We start from the raw sequence: 16,304 nt of genomic DNA on the forward strand, positions 1-16,304 counted from the left end.
ACGTAGTAAAAATGTCAATAGCAAATAAATCTAAACAATCGGATAAATAATGTCTCTAGGGAAATCACACAGGTTGAAGCCTTATAATAAATGTCTCTAGGGAAATCACACAGGTTGAAGCCTTACTCAATTGAAAGGTTAATATCCAAAAAGAGGTGTTTACTGAACGAACTCTGAATGAAGACTGTTTATTCTCGTAGGCTGTCACTAAAATAAAATCGGGAACAGAAGAAAAAGAGGTTGAAAAAAAACAAAAAAACAACCACAAAATAGCAGTTATAAAATTGGAAACAGGTCATCTTTTTCATTTTTTTTTGTATGAACGGAACAGAAAGAGATACTTTGAAAACAGAGCAGAAACTGAAAAGAGAAACGGTGCCCATGCTTAATTCAGCTGTAAATGTCCATTGATGTATATTTAATGAACCAGTATAACCATATATCAATTAAACGATACTGTTTACTTACTTTTTTCAGTTGTGGTAAAGAGTGTCACCGTATGTTGAAAACACTAAAAGTTCCAAAGAACTTTAACAGGGTCTATTGAAAAAGTCAGGAATTGAGAGCACTGATGGTGGTAGTATGTTATTAGGAGAGAAGAAGAGACCCACCGACAACCAATGCGTTACCAATAGTCTGTTACGATGTAAAATTTAAGGTAGTAGTCTTTATTTTTTGGATAACTTTTGAATCACAATTGGGTGTCTTAGATCTTAAAAAAGGGTATGAACTTTTTTTGGCAACTTGATTGAGAGTTGAAACTGAATAAAACGTAATTGGCTTGTAATCTTATCTTTTTTTTTATATTACCAAATTAAATAAAATTGCAGCTGGTACCATTTTTTACTATTGTCTCGGAAGAGAATTTATACTATTTGTATTTAGATTGGACAGTAAGGGGAGGATACCATGTATTAACAAGTGTAATCACTTATAACTTTGAGAATCAACCTCAATTTAGGAGTTTGTTTTATCTAAGGATAACGCCACCAGAGGATAGGCTATTTTTGAAATAGTTGGTGGAATTCTTTATGCAATTACAACTTGAAATGAAAGTGAACGCTTTGTTGGGCTGACACAGAGAGTGTGAACGAAGAGAGGAGAGTAAGGGAGTCCGAAATGATCTTGAACCTTTTTTCCTTTAATTAAACGATAATATTCAATTTTAATGCCTCCATGTCTGAAGGATAGAAGTCACAAAATATTCCATTAAATAAAAAATATAAAATTACTAGGGTATTATTTGGTGCAAATTTGCCCTTCGTCTCACAGTCAGTAGGATAATATACATGGCTAACTTAACTTATCTTACAATACCGTAAGTTAACTGACAGTTCGAATTTTCAAGTATTGAAATTTTTATTTCAAAGAAGTTTTTATTTTACAAATAAGTTTTAAATAAATGCAAAGGCCATCTAGTTAAGATTATCATTGTTAAAATAACTATTACACGCCCGGCTGGCCCTATTTCGTATTTTGGGCTTAAAACAAAAGATAGAATAATATGTAGAGGTTTGAAGATGCTTACATATTTAAAAATGGCACATAAATTTACCGTCGTTTTAGGAAATTTGTCGAAAAATAACAGTTAAATAAAAAATTATAAAACATTTATATACAATTACGGCTTGTAGCTTGTCATGTTAACTAAAACAAATAAGACAGCTAAATTGAAAAAGGGTCAATTAAAGCATAAAAAGGAACAAAATAATGAATTTCAAGCAGTAATAGTTAATATTGACGAAGACCACACTGCCTTTCCATAATACAAATACAGCAGAGAGAATAATGAGGACTTTTTTTTTCACAAAACAGTGAATGAACAAAACGTATTTGAATATTTCGGCCCTATATCTAAGGGCCGTCATCAGCAAAGAAAATAATACAAAAAAAAACACTTACAATAAAAGTTCTTGGTTGAAAATCTGTTTTTTAAATTAGCCTTGCCATCATTACTTCTTAAAGAAATGTTCAGCCAAGACTGTGTGATAAAAGCTAATTTTTCAAGCTAAAAAGGTTCATTCATTTCACTAACTGTATATATTAAACATTGAACTAACTTTTTATTGTGATGTTTGCCTTCTCCGCAGCTAATCTTTTAGTTTATTTGGGATTGAGCTTGTTTTTACTGGTTTCTATTTTTTGTTTTATTTTGGATTAAATTACTTTCTATAATTAATTTTGTGTAAACAGGGTTGAGTGTGTTCTCACCCAAGTCGCTATTTAGGGATTAAAGAAAACCTCTATTTAAGTTTAGTTTGATTTCGATTTCCTTGCGGACGGTTTGTTTGATTCCTAGGTCACTGCTAATTTGAATTGTTTCGTCAAATAGAACATAATGGTTTGGATTTTCCAAAATATGATTGCTTAAAGCTGAATCGAAAGATATGGAGCTACTTTTAGATTTTAATGCTTTTTCAATACTTCTTTGTTTTGCTGTAATCTTGTTCCAAAATTTTTGTGGGTTCGACCAATGTAATAGTTTCCACAGCTACATTTGATACACCCCTCTTAGACGAGTAATTGGGGTTTTATCCTTACCAGAATTGAGAAGATTCATTATACTTAAGTTACTTGTGAAGACAACACGTAAATTATTTTTTAAACAAACTTTTTTCTGTTTTGAAGCAATTTTCGGGATATAAGGTAGGTAAATCATGCTTCTGGGTTTATTCGAATCATGTAATGGTGTGGGATTTAAGGCTTTAGAGGAATGTATCTTTAATCTCTGAGCAATAACATTATATATGAGAGAAATAGGCTACCCGTTGCCAAAAAGTATGTATGTAATACAATTTAATTCTTTTTAATATACGGCTCTGAATAAATATTAAGTACTCTATCCACAAGAGATATTACCACGCTTCTTTTAACCTATGGAGGATGGTTAGATTTGAAGTGAAGATATCTATTATATTGCGTAGGTTTTCTGTAAATCGTAAAATCAAGTTTACTCACACTACGCTTAATCAATACATCTAGAAAAGGTATTTTTCCATCTGTTTCGGTCTCTAGAAGGAATTGCAGGTTTCTATCGTAAACCTTTACGCTCTCGAAAACCTTATAAGTTCATTTTTGCCATAATTCCAAGCTTAAATTGCGTCGTCCATGAAGCGTCCTAAAAACACATGATTAAGAAAATTTGAATCCAGTGCCCAATTTTCGAGGTGCTCGACGAAAATATTTGCGAGTAGGCCTGATAGAGGTACTCCAACAGGAAGGCCCATTTTTTGTTTTTAATATGAATCTCGAAACTGAAAGTGCACGGAATATTTGCAATAATTTAACTAAATGCATGAGAACATCAATGTCTAGACCTATTATTGGTGACTCTTCGATTAGATGATAATTGTTTCCAGTTTATTTTGTAGTAATTGCTCAGATTTTGAAACATCATTACTAGTGTACATAGAAATTGTGTCAAAGCTGCGTAATATGGAATTTTCATAAATGTCTATCTGTTTCAATTTTTCTACAAGATCAACTGAATTTCTTATATAAAATTTTTGGGAGTAAAGCAATGGTTTAAATGCAGTGCTTAACCATTTTCCAATGTTAGAGGCAGGAGATTTTGTACTAGCTACAATAGGTCTTAGAGGGATGCCTTGTTTGTGCAATTTTGGTAATCCATAAAACTTTGAGGAAAAAACACCACGAGGGAGAAATTTATCTTCTCATTATCAAATTATTTATCTTCAAATTATCAGATATTTATTTTGACTCTGCCATTTCCTTTCATGGGTTTTTAATGCTTTTATAAGTTTTTGAGCAAATTCATCAGTCTGGTCATGGGTTGATTTAACATAAGTGTTTGTATCATTTGAAAATGACAAATAATTTATTGCGGAATATCAAAATAAACAATCGCAATATATAAAACTATAAATCAAAATCAGTGGTGAAATCTTGGTGGAATGATTTCCTGTATCGCTGTGTTGCTCCGGGGTTGTATGGCTGTAGCTTGTTGCGGTGTCGGGTGTTATGCTTGTTTTGTGTAATATTCGGTGGTAGGATATTGCGATGCTTCTGTGATGAGAGAAGGCCATGTCCGAAGCCCATTAGAAGTTCGTGCCTCTTTGTTTCAAGCGTTGTTAGACCTAGCAGAACAAGACATTCTTCATAAGGTAACACTGTATCCCCCAAAGTCACCCGCAATGTACGCTTTTGTATTCCCTCAAGTTTATTAGTTTGATCTTTTGTGAGACCTTTTTGTGATTTTTTGTAGAATTGGTCTCATGTTAGTTTTGTAGTAAGTAAGTATTGCATATTTGCTTAGATTGTACCGGCATAATTTTGCCAAAGACCTTAGTAGAGGGATAATTTGAGAAATTAAATGTTTTATATGGTCGTCCCATGTCAATCTATCGTTAAAAATGACACCCAGAATTCTCATTTTCCGAACTACTGGTGTACCCACTTCAGGTAAATCTGATACCCTATGTTTTAAAAATGAAATCCTCATTATTTCTGATTTCGTTCTATTTATGGTGAGTTTTTTTTGCCGAAAAATATCGCTCCAGTCTCGTTACCATTCCCTGTAGGTCTAGGATCTTATTCTGCTTCTGTAGTACTATCATTGTTAAGTCGTCTGCGAACTTTGCGCGGTCTTTCTGCCACTTAGCTATCCTGTTGCAAAGTACTAAGAATAGGGTAGGGCCTAGCTTAGTTCCCTGAAATATAACACATGTTAGGGTCGTTGTATTTGACATCTCGTTTTTGTATTTGGTCTACTGTTTTCGTTCAGATAGGAAACTTTCAACTATCTTGCCTTCCTGTCATCTGCTTGTTGAAGTTCAACAAATGCATCAATAGTTTCAAGGTGGGCTACTATTGTTTCAAAAATTTTTACAAGGTAGTAGCTTGTACTACATCCCTGTTGGAAGTGGTATTGTCGGGGGTCTATCATTTCGCCGAGTCCTTGTACTAGCCATTTAAAATGTGATGATAATGTCATTTAAATGTGACTGAATTTTACTATCATAATCAGTTTTATTCATATTTACTAAGGAGTTACTTTTATCAGCTTTAGTGATTATTATTAAGGAATCATTACAGAGTTCGTTCAAAACTTTTTTAGTCATATGATTTTTCAATTGCATTATTTGGAGAATTAGGAATCTTTAATGAAGTGTTGTAAATAGTGTTAATCAAACAAGTTAATCTAACTTTATCTGGGTTTGAAACAAGAGCACTACATTTGTGGAGAGCGGATTCTAAAGATGCTACCAAGTCTGCAACTGGAACCTGTTTCCAGTTGGAACGGAAATCATGGTGGAATAAATTCCTTTCCATCCTAACTATCTGCAAAAAATCATCAGTTGACAAATTCTGGAACAGAAAATTTCCTAGGAATTTACTTTCTGAGGAAATTATACGTCTTCTGTGCTTTTTGTCCTTAATAATATGATAGAATGTATTTTGCTATAATTTATGTGAACTGTAATTCTCGTAAAGTGTTTAAGTGAAAATTATGCCTTAAGGATTTAAGAATATTTTTATTCATTTATTCTATCTTATTCTGATCACGGCCCTTAGATATAGGGCCAAAATATTCCAATAGGTTTTTTTCATTCACTGTCTTGGGAAAAAGTCCTCATTATTCTCTCTTCTGTAGTTGTATTTGTAGTAAATTAGTGGGAGGTTTTGTTAATATTTTGTGTGATATAAGGAAATTTTTTTCCTTTTTACAAGGAATCTGATTAAACAGAATGTTAAAGCTAGCAAAGGTTACGTTCACTTAAAGCCTCTGTAAAAATAAAATGGCAACAAAATTTGTCCATTGTTTACGTATAGTATTTTTTTGGGACATGAATTGACATTTTTGAGGGGGGAGGACAACTCGGGGCTAGTTTTCACGGGGATAATTTCCTGTGTGGAGGGAAATTTCTAGTTGAAAATTTACACTGGGATAATTTAACGTAATTACTATTCAATTTGTTTTTATTTGTCTTACTTTCTCTTTGCCTAATCAATTTGGCAGGTAGAGATGTTCCAGGGGAATTGTTTAGAATTTTTTTTTTGAGCGTGTTTGGATTTTCAGGGAATAATTTTCTTGGAAGAGGAAAATTCTGGAGTGACTGGGAAAACGATTAGAACTAATATTATTTTTTGTATTTTTTTATAAGTATGCTAAAATGAATTTTTCAGGGTCAATCTTTTGACCCTGAAAAATTCGGGGTCAGGTTTTAATCATCCAGAAGGAAATTTACAGGGGTGGAAATAATTTACGTGTGACGAACGTTCTATGGAGGATTTTCCTGTAAAAGCTAGACATTTTTCATGGAGCATGAGCCACATTTATCGGCCTTTAATCTATTTCTATACCAGGTTTGTGTCTGTGGTAGACTTGTCTTCCATTCAGCAAAAGGGTATGCCCAAATAATTGATAGTGAGGCAGTATGTCAAGTACTAAACAAGCCAAAACACAACATTTGGAATATGGTACCTAAGATTATACGGATCTGTGCTGGTTCCCAGTGGGGTCGACAAGTTTTTCTGGGTGATCACTCATTTAACAGGTCACATCTCCAGGGACTAGTCCCCTCATGAAAACTGGGTGATCTTTTTATGGAGTGATGGCCCAGTCTGAGCCATCACTTTTTAGACTGATCACTTAGATTCCAGACTGGATAATCAGTCCATAGAGAGGTCACCCAGATTTCAAGAATTGGTCATTACTCCATCAAGAGATCACTCAGATTTCAAGAATGGGCCATCAGTCCCTGAAGTGATGACCTCTGAAATGAGTGGTCACCGATAAAGACCTGTGGACCCCACTGCTGGTTCCCCCTGCTTTGAAGGAATGAGTGAGTAAAAGTTGCATTTTTGAAGATACTATAGTATCTAGTACATGGTCTAAAGTCCAACCAAACAACAAAAGTAGTGTTCAATACACCTGTAAACTGATCAGCAAACTGATGGCACATAGCAGTGCTGATCTCTTTGAATATGTTTTCAATGCAGATCCTGTCTTTGTGTTTTCTTTGAGAAGACTGGTATATGACAGGCTTTTGTCGGACTAGAGAAATCAGCATATCTTCAGTTTCCTGATTCCACATTTTCCAAATCTGTTTAAAAGTTTTACTCTGGAACTCTTTCCATATTGGTCAACTTTATGAACTATACGAAAAAAGTTAACTAAAGTTTAGCTTTAATGTTTGCTCACGTTAAGGTTTACGGAAGGTTAACGAATCAACTTTACGAACTTTGCGAACGACTTTACGAACTTTACAAATGTCGTCTGAGCCGTCCTTTACGCTTACAAGGAAATTTAAATACGAATAAAATAAATCGTAAATTCAAAATGAAGCAGGAATTACACGTTAGACAGTGTTAAATACGAAACCAAACCAGAATTAGAAAACAATATGCAGAATTACCAAACTAACCTGCATCATTTTGTCAGTCCTCCTGTTCCACAAGACACTTTCAGTCCAATTTTATCCTCCCCCCAACAAAAATTCATAGTGTCATTTATATTATTGATCGTCTAATTATAATTTAAAACATACTTCAGGATCGCATTATTTAAAAAAAGGGAAAAACGATAAAAATTTAAAAAACGAACTTAAAAACACATATGGTTATAACCCAACCTATATCTTTTTATAACTGACTTTGACAATGAGTCGATGCCCAGGGCAGTCATATAAATTTAAATCCAGACCGTGCAGTTTCTCCTTTGCATATGCTGCTGCGCTTGTCGTTCTGTAGACTGTGACGAACATCGCTCTCTGATGCTGAAAAAGGAAGAAAAACATTTGTTCAGCGTAGAAAAACAAACTAATATTGCAACTTTTTCAATTGGATTTATAATCTGAGTCTCATAAATATTATGAAATACGAGCTATTCCTCCGAGCGACATCTTTTTAATACAACTACAAAGTTATCGACCTATGCTACATTTAATATTACATATAGCCTGTGCAGATGAGTACCATGATCCCTGACAATGCCTCCTGGGTTTTGTCTGCTTTTTGAGCTACAGTGTATCAGAATTAGTAAAATTGAAAACAAACACAAATCAGTAGGTAAATAAGAGGGGTTGGCCCTTCCTCATTACCTAAATCTCTACTTTCAAAAACTATTAAAAAAAACCTAACTAATGAAGCATCACTATATTTGAAAGATATAGAAAACTTGCGCTTTACTGAAAACTCGAAACAGTAAAGAAGTTTTTGTGCAGTAAGCTTGCAATATTTCAGAATAATTTTAACAGTAAAAAATAAAGCATTCTAGGGAAATTTCAGGTCTATTTTGAATATAAGTTCAAAGTGAAGTCATCTTGATAGTATTGGGACTATAGACCAATTTTACAGTTTCTATCATAACTTGAAATTCTCCATTCTATAGAGAGAATAACCAGATTTCCGAGCACAAATTATAGTATATTTGTTCTTCATTTCGAATAATGCTAAAGTGTGTTTTTTTATAATTTGAAATTATGTAGAATAATTGTAGAATTATGTAGAATAATTGTTGAATTATGTAGAGGAAACGAATTACTTTCGTTTCCTCCGATTTTTGTTGCATCTTCCTCCCTGGTACAAGAACAGTGATATGGTAACAAATTTCGGGGCTCCATATTTTTTATATAAACTTAAAGTGCTACACCAGAAACTATCCGACTCGATGCATTTTACTATTAACCCTTTTCATGGTCTTCTAAAATGTTTTCTACAGTAATTTAATGTGTTATCAGAAGTTTTTTTTTCTGTGTTGGTTTTCTACTCCGCTGTTTCAAGTGGGTCACAAATAAATTATTATTATAGATTAGTTTTTTGTTATGATGTTACGTACTAACTCTTAACTCCTAAATCAATAATATTTTTTACTTGGATTTTGTGTTTTCAGTAAAATACTAGTTTTTATAGTTCTATAAAAATTGAGAAATATCATCAGTTGTTTTATTTGTCCTGGTGTTACTGATACATAATACAGGCAAACAAGCCAAAAATATGGGTCGACCCCAAACTACTTTGAACAGAAATGATTTTTATGCCATGTTGTAGTAAAAAAACATCAAAAGTTGCACATTCTAGGTCGACAATGAACTAGTTTTTTTTGCTTTTCTTTTCAATTTTTTTCAGTTTTTCTTAAAAAATTGAACTGTCGGTAAATATTCGTTTTTCTGTATATGAAGTACCGTCCCAGTGTAAAATGAAGAGCTGAGCGCGAAAATAAAAGCAATTTTGATGTATGTTGTACCAGACAAAAGTTTCATGGTCATCAATATGTGATTTTACCCCTCTCTTCGTTGTGACATCGTTTTCATCATACTATCAGAATGCAGCTATTCTGACATAAAATGTTGAGCTGAAGCCAAAAATCAAATTAGCCTGATGTAGTGTCTACTAGAAAACCCGTTTCACCTTCATCAATATGCACTTTTTATTTTCGTTTAACATGTTTCTTTTAGTACTTATTGTCAACCAATATGTCAATTTTTGGTTAAAAAGTGAGTCCCACCATCAAGGCCTAAAGTAAGTTCAGCTAGGAATTTATGCACACAAAAAAAGGGAGTAACTGAACAGTAGAAAAAAAAAGCCATTAAAAAATAGCGAAAATCTACAATAGAAAAGGCAATGAAGTGAGAGTTAAAAACATTGTTTTACTTAGCTAAAACTCTACTTACATATTTTGGATATAGTTATTCCTGTATTCTTGAAGTTTTCATTATTTATGGAGATTTCGTACTCTTCTACCTTAATGACGTATTCTTTTTCCTTTATGATGCAGTGGGCCGTGGTCAGTTCATGATGGTTGGTTTTGACTGACTCACCACATAGATACAAATCTAAACTATCTGTTCGAACACGTCTGTTGATCTTTTCCTGTAGTAAGATTAACAGATGGAATAATTAAAGCTATTTTTATAGCATATGCTGTATCAAAATTAATCGAAAATACTAATGTGTAAATTTTCGGAATTCTGGAGAAATATAGTATTTCATCAGATATTTAAATGTCTTGAGTAATCCAAAAGTTCATCCTTAAAAACTATACTTTGTTCGCTCTTATATATCAAGAAACAGTTAGGTATGAAAAAGGGAAAAAAGAGAGGGCTGTTTGAAAATAAGTTCTAAAATAAGGCACTTCAAACCTACTTCTATATAAAAAACGATACAAATTTTAAGAATGAACTTAAAAACACATATCGTTCTTCCCAACCTATATCTTTTCATAATTGAGTTTGACATTGAGTCGATTGCCAGGGCAGTCATATAATTTAAATGCATACCATGCAGTTTCTCGTTTGCATATGCTGCTGCGCTTGTCGTTCTATAGACTGCAGCGAACATCACACTCTGATGCTGAAAAAGGAAGAAAAACATTTGTTCAGGGTAGAAAAACAAACTAATTTTGCTACTTTTTCAATTGAATTTATAATCTAAGGCTGATAAATATTATGAAAAACGAGCTATTCCTTGGAGTGACATCTTTTTAACAAAACTATAAGGCTATCGACCTTTACTACATTTAATACTACATATAGCCCGTGCAGATGAATACCATGATCTCTGACAATGCCTGCTGGATTTTGTCTGCTATTTGAGCTACAGTATATCAGAATTAACAAAAAATCAAAACAAACACAAATTAGTAGGCAAATAAGAGGGGTTGGCCCTTCCTCATTACCTAAATCTCTACGTTGAAAAACTAATAAAAATGACCTAACTAATGATGCTTCACTATGTTTAAAGGATATAAAAAACTTGCGTTTTACTGAAAACACAAGACAGCAAAGAAGTTGTTGTACACTAAATTTAAAATATTTTAGGACAATTTTTACAGTGTAAAAATAAAGCATTCTAGGGAAATTTCAGGACTATTTTGAACACAAATTCGAAGGGAAGTCATCTTGGTAATATTAGGACATAGACCAGCTTTACAGTTTCTATCATAACTTCAAATTCTCCATTGTATAGAGAGGATAACCCAATTTTTCGATGTTGGCAGCAAACAAATTATCCATCATATCAGTATCAAGGAATTGGTACCTGAATTAATCTTTTCGATTACTAGTTCTTACATATTCATCATTATTGTTGGTGTAACAACAGTTACAGCAAGGACTCTAACTTGGCCTCTTTCTTGTAAAACCAATGTAATTGATTTAATTAGACTCTTTGAAACGACCCGATCATCCCGACCCGATTTTTAAACTAGGTGTTTTGACAAAAATGAAATTTAAACTAAAGAGTGAATTCTAATTATAACAATAAAGCATTCATTAAAATAAGTAAAAACTAAGAAAAATAGTAATAGAGTCCCACCATCAAGGCTTAAAGTAGGTTCAGCTAGGAATTTATGCACACAAAAATGGGAGTAACTGAACAGTAGAAAAAAATAGTAAAAGAAAACAACGAAAATTTTCAGGTAATGAAGTGCAATGAAGGCAATGAAGTGAGAGTTAAAAACATTATTTTACTCATCTAAAACTCAACTTACATATTTTGGATGTATAGTTATTCCTGTACTCTTGAAGTTTTCATTATTTATGGAGATTTTGTACTCTTTTACTTTAATGACGTAGTCTTTTTCCTTTGTCATGCAGTGGGCCGCGGTCAGTACATGATGGTTGCTTATGACTGAGCCACCACATAGATACACATCTACACTATCTTTCCGAACACTGTCGGTAAATATTCGTTTTTCTGTATATGAAGTACCTTCCCAGTGTAAAATGAAAAGCTGAGCGCGAAATTGAAAGCAATTTCGATGTATATTGTACCAGACACAAGTTTCATAGTCATCAGTATATGAATTTACCCTTCTCATCGTTGTGACCTCTTTTTCACCATACTATTAGAATGCAGCTATTCTGACAAAATGATGAGCTGAGACCAAAAATCAAATTAGCCTCATGTAGTGTCTTCTACAAAACCCGTTTCATATTCATCAATATGCACTTTTTATTTTCATTTGACATGTTTCTTTTAGCACTTATTGTCAACCAATTTGTCAATTATTGGTTAAAAAGTGATAGACCCACCATCAAGGCTTAAAGTAAGTTCAGCTAGGAATGTATGCACACAAAAAAGGAGTAACTGAACAGTAGAAAAAAAAAAAAATCGAAAATTTACATTAGAAAAGGCAATGAAGTGAGAATTAAAAACACAGAAAGAGGAAAAAAACAAAACATGCTGTCGTCTCACAACTTCCAATCACTATTTCAAACACTTTTTTTTCAACGCTGGTCTGTCAAAAAGTGTTTCTTCAGGCTTGCCTTGAATTGGGGTAGACTTGCCGTACTTTGAATCCCCCCAGGAATCTAATTCCAAACAGTAGGACCCATATGCTTTATTGTAAAACAGCATGAACCGTTGAATGGTTTTTGCGAAAGCCAAACTGTGTCTCAGCTAGAAATCAATTATTTTTAAGTTGATCATAAAACCGTTTATGAATTATTTTTTCATAAATCTTTGAAAAGAGCGGTACGACTGAGATGGGTCTCCAGTTGGTAAGATCGTTTAGGATGCCAGTTTTTGGTAGCGGTATTATTTTTTCTATTTTCTGTGAATCAGGGAAATCTCCGTGCTCCATTGAAAGGTTAATACGAAAACAATATAAGTCAGAAGATAACTTGCTGCCACTTTAAAGGTTTGAGGTTAAGTCCAACAATACCTGCACTATTACAATGAATTGAGCTTATCACTTTTTTCAATTTTAACTCACTACAAGGTTCAAGTATTATTTCTCATCCATCACCACGGTCTTCCACAAATGCTTGCGTTGGCACAGAAGTACCAGACGATAATTCAGCATGAATTCTTTCACCAACTGCTGCAAAATGATTTGCAAATTTCTTACTTACTTCCTCTAGGTTACTTATCACTTTACCATTGACTTCAAGACTATATTCCTGTGGGTTTCTTTCTCCTTTCATTACTCCATTAATTATGTCCCACGTACCTTTTGGATCGCCTGCTTTCTCTTTAAACTTTGTCCTTTAGAATGCTTTTACTTTCTTTCTTTTTACTGAATTAGTTTTATTTCTCTGGTCAATGAAATGCTTCCGCCTCTCTTCACCCGAAAATCTCAGATAATCTGAGTAAATTTCATTTACTGATTTCAGTTCTTCAATTCAAATTTCAGTTCTTGGTCAATCCATGGTTTTCCTGGATTCATCCGTTTAGATCGTAGCTGTTCGTTTAGATCATAGGGCATCTAGAATTATAAATATATGTCACTATAGTGTTAAACTTTTCAAAATTTATCGATAGATCTGTCTGTTCAAAAACAGTTTTCCTTGAGCCTACACTTATTTCTTCTCTAAATCTCTTAATATTCTCACTTTTCAGTTCTCGGATAAACGCTCAATCTTGTCTCTTCCGTGGTGGAGCATTCTGTTGGAACTTGGACAGACTATTGAAATCAAATCGTATTTCGGTTGAATCCATCCGTCCATGGAAGTCGAGTCTATTCTTTAGCATTTCCAAACTTTTGTTGAAAAATATATTGAACCATCCTGTGTCCGTTTTCTAGATAGCCGTTCAAATTATATGGGAAGATCGATGAAGGTATGTCAAATTGATTTTTTTTTACAACACTATTTTTAAAAATTTTAAACGTGTTAATTTCTTTGTTACTGTTTCATGTTCAGTTCAACGAATTTACAATACCAATACCTTCCTGTAAAAGTTTCTCTGCTTCAGCGCATTCTATATAAGCAAATGACATTCGTTGTTTGAACATCGACTGAACAAATTTTCTTTTTCCAGCACACATTAGTCTAACATATGATTAATTTCCTTTGTAATTCCTTATGGTAATTTGCTTAGTAGTTCTCGGGAGCTTGAAAGTGTGGTTGAAATATGTTCCTTCGAGTGCTCACGGTCTTTTTTCGGTTAGTACATGCAGGCGTTAAGGAGTTTTGTCAACAATGAATGACTTGCACTTATTGTAAAATTAAAGCTGTATGTTTTCATATTTTCCATTGATTTTGTTAACCGAGCTTCAGTTACATCCAATTCTTTCTTAACAATCCTTTTTGTCGTTCATGTTGGCTTTGCTCTACAAGGACAGTCAATTTGTTTTTTTTTGCTTTTCTTTTAAAGACCTGATAGCTTCGACCAGATCTTCAATCTTCTTATCTCCCTCGATTTCATTTAAATGTTCGTTAAAGAGAAACACATACTCAGTTAAGTTTTGTTTTATGTTGGCAGCAAAGAAATTATCCATCATATCAGTATCAAGGAATTTGGCACCTGAATTAATCTTTTCAAGCACTAGTTCATACAGATTCGTCATTATTGTTGGTGTAACAACAGTACCAGCAAGGACTCTAACTTGGCCTCTTTCTTGTAAAACCAATGTAATTAATTTCATTAGACTGTCTTTGAAAGAACCCGATCCTCTCGACCCGATTTTTAAACAAGTTGCTCTGACAAAAGTGAAATTTTGACATAAAAATGAATTCTAATTAAAACAATAAAGCATACAATAAAACAAGTAAAAACTAAGAAAAATAGTAATAGAGTCCCACCATCAAGGCTTAAAGTAAGTTCAACTAGGAATGTATTCACACAATAAAGGGAGTAACCGAACAGTAGAAAAAAATATTAAAAAAAAACAGCAAAAATTTACATTAGAAAAGGCAATGAGGTGAAAACTATACATATTTTGGATGTATAGTTATTCCTGTACTCTTGAAGTTTTCATTATTTATGGAGATTTCTACCTTAATGACCTTACTTGGCCTCTTACTTGACTCTAACTTGGCCTCTTTCTTGTAAAACCAATTTAATTTATTTCATTAGACTCTTTGCAACGACCCGATCCTCCCGACCCCATTTTTAAACGAGGTATTCTGACAAAAGTGAAATTTAGAAAAAAAAGTGAATTCTAATTAAAACAATAAAGCATACATTAAAATAAGCAAAAACTAAGAAAAATAGTAATAGAGTCCCACCATCAAGGCTTAAAGTAAGTTCAGCTAGGAATGAATTCACACAAAAAAGGGAGTAACCGAACAGTAGGAAAAATATTAAAAAAAACAGCAAATATTTACATTAGAAAGGGCAATGAAGTGAGAGTTAAAAACATTATTTTAATCAACTAAAACTCCACTTACATATTTTGGATGTATAGTTACTCCTGTACTCTTGAAGTTTTCATTATTTATGGAGATTTCCACCTTAATGACCTTAATGATATTATTTTACTCAACTAAAGCTCTACTTACATATTTTGGATGTATATTTATTCCTGTAATCTTGAAGTATTCATTATTTATGGAGATTTTGTACTCTTCTACCTTAATGACGTAGTCTTTTTCTTTTGTGATGCAGTGGGCCTTGGTCAGTACATGGTGGTTGCTTAGGACTGACCCACCACATAGACTATCTAGACTATAGACTACATCTAGACTATCTTTCCGAACACTGTCGGTAAATGTTCGTTTTTCTGTAGGTTAAGTACCGTCCCAGTGTAAAATGAAGAGCTGAGTGCGAAAATAAAAGCAAATTTTAATGTATATTGTACCAGACAAAAGTCTCATAGTCATCAATTTATGATTTTACCCTTCTCATGGTTGTGACCTCTTTTTCACCATACTATCAGAACGCAGCTATTCTGACAAAATAATAAGCTGACCCAAAAAATCAAATTAGCCTTTTGTAGTGTCTACTAGAAAACCCGTGTCATATTCATCAACCTGAGATTTTTATTTTTATTTTCTTTTAGCACTTATTGTCAACCAATTTGTCAATTATTGTCCCATCATCAAGCCTTAAAGTAAGTTCAGCTAGGAATGTATGCACACACAAAATGGAGTAATTAAACATTAGAAAAAAAAAATATTAAAAAAAACAGGGAAAATTTAAATTAGAAAAGGCAATGAAGTGAGAATTAAAAACATGATTTTACTCAACTAAAGCATCACTTTCATATTTTGGATATACATTAATTCCTGTACTCTTGAAGTTTTCATTATTTATGAAGATTTCGTAGTCTTCTACCTTAATGACGTAGTATTTTTCCTTTGTGATGCAGCGGGCCGCAGTCAGTACTTGATGGTTGGTTATGACTGACCCACCATAGATAAACACCTTTCCGAACACGTCTTTTGATCTTTTGTTTTAATAAGATTAACACAAGGAATAATTAAAGCTATTTTTTTAGCATATTCTGTATGGAAAAAAATCGAAAATACTAATTTGTAACTTTTAAGAATTCTGGAGAAATATTGTATTTCATCAGATATTTAAACGTCTTGAGTAATCTAAAGTCCATCTTTAAAAACTATACTTTGTTCGCTTTCATATATTAAGAAACAGTTAGGTATGAAAAAGGGAAAATA

At 33.1% G+C, this 16,304-nt stretch overlaps 1 long non-coding RNA gene across 9 annotated transcripts in view; it reads left to right on the plus strand.

The window, feature by feature from the left end:
• Positions 1-16,304, plus strand: part of LOC136038832 (uncharacterized) — a 78,838-nt gene that overhangs the window by 30,071 nt on the left and 32,463 nt on the right. For all 9 annotated transcript variants that reach the window (XR_010620319.1, XR_010620324.1, XR_010620318.1 and 6 more), the window contains 2 exons: positions 478-658; positions 13,306-13,524. This is a non-coding gene — a long non-coding RNA (uncharacterized LOC136038832). The remainder of the gene's footprint in view (positions 1-477; positions 659-13,305; positions 13,525-16,304) is intronic.

The sequence above is a fragment of the Artemia franciscana genome, chromosome 18, assembly GCF_032884065.1.
Source record: "Artemia franciscana chromosome 18, ASM3288406v1, whole genome shotgun sequence".
Taxonomy (NCBI): Eukaryota; Metazoa; Arthropoda; class Branchiopoda; order Anostraca; family Artemiidae; genus Artemia; species Artemia franciscana.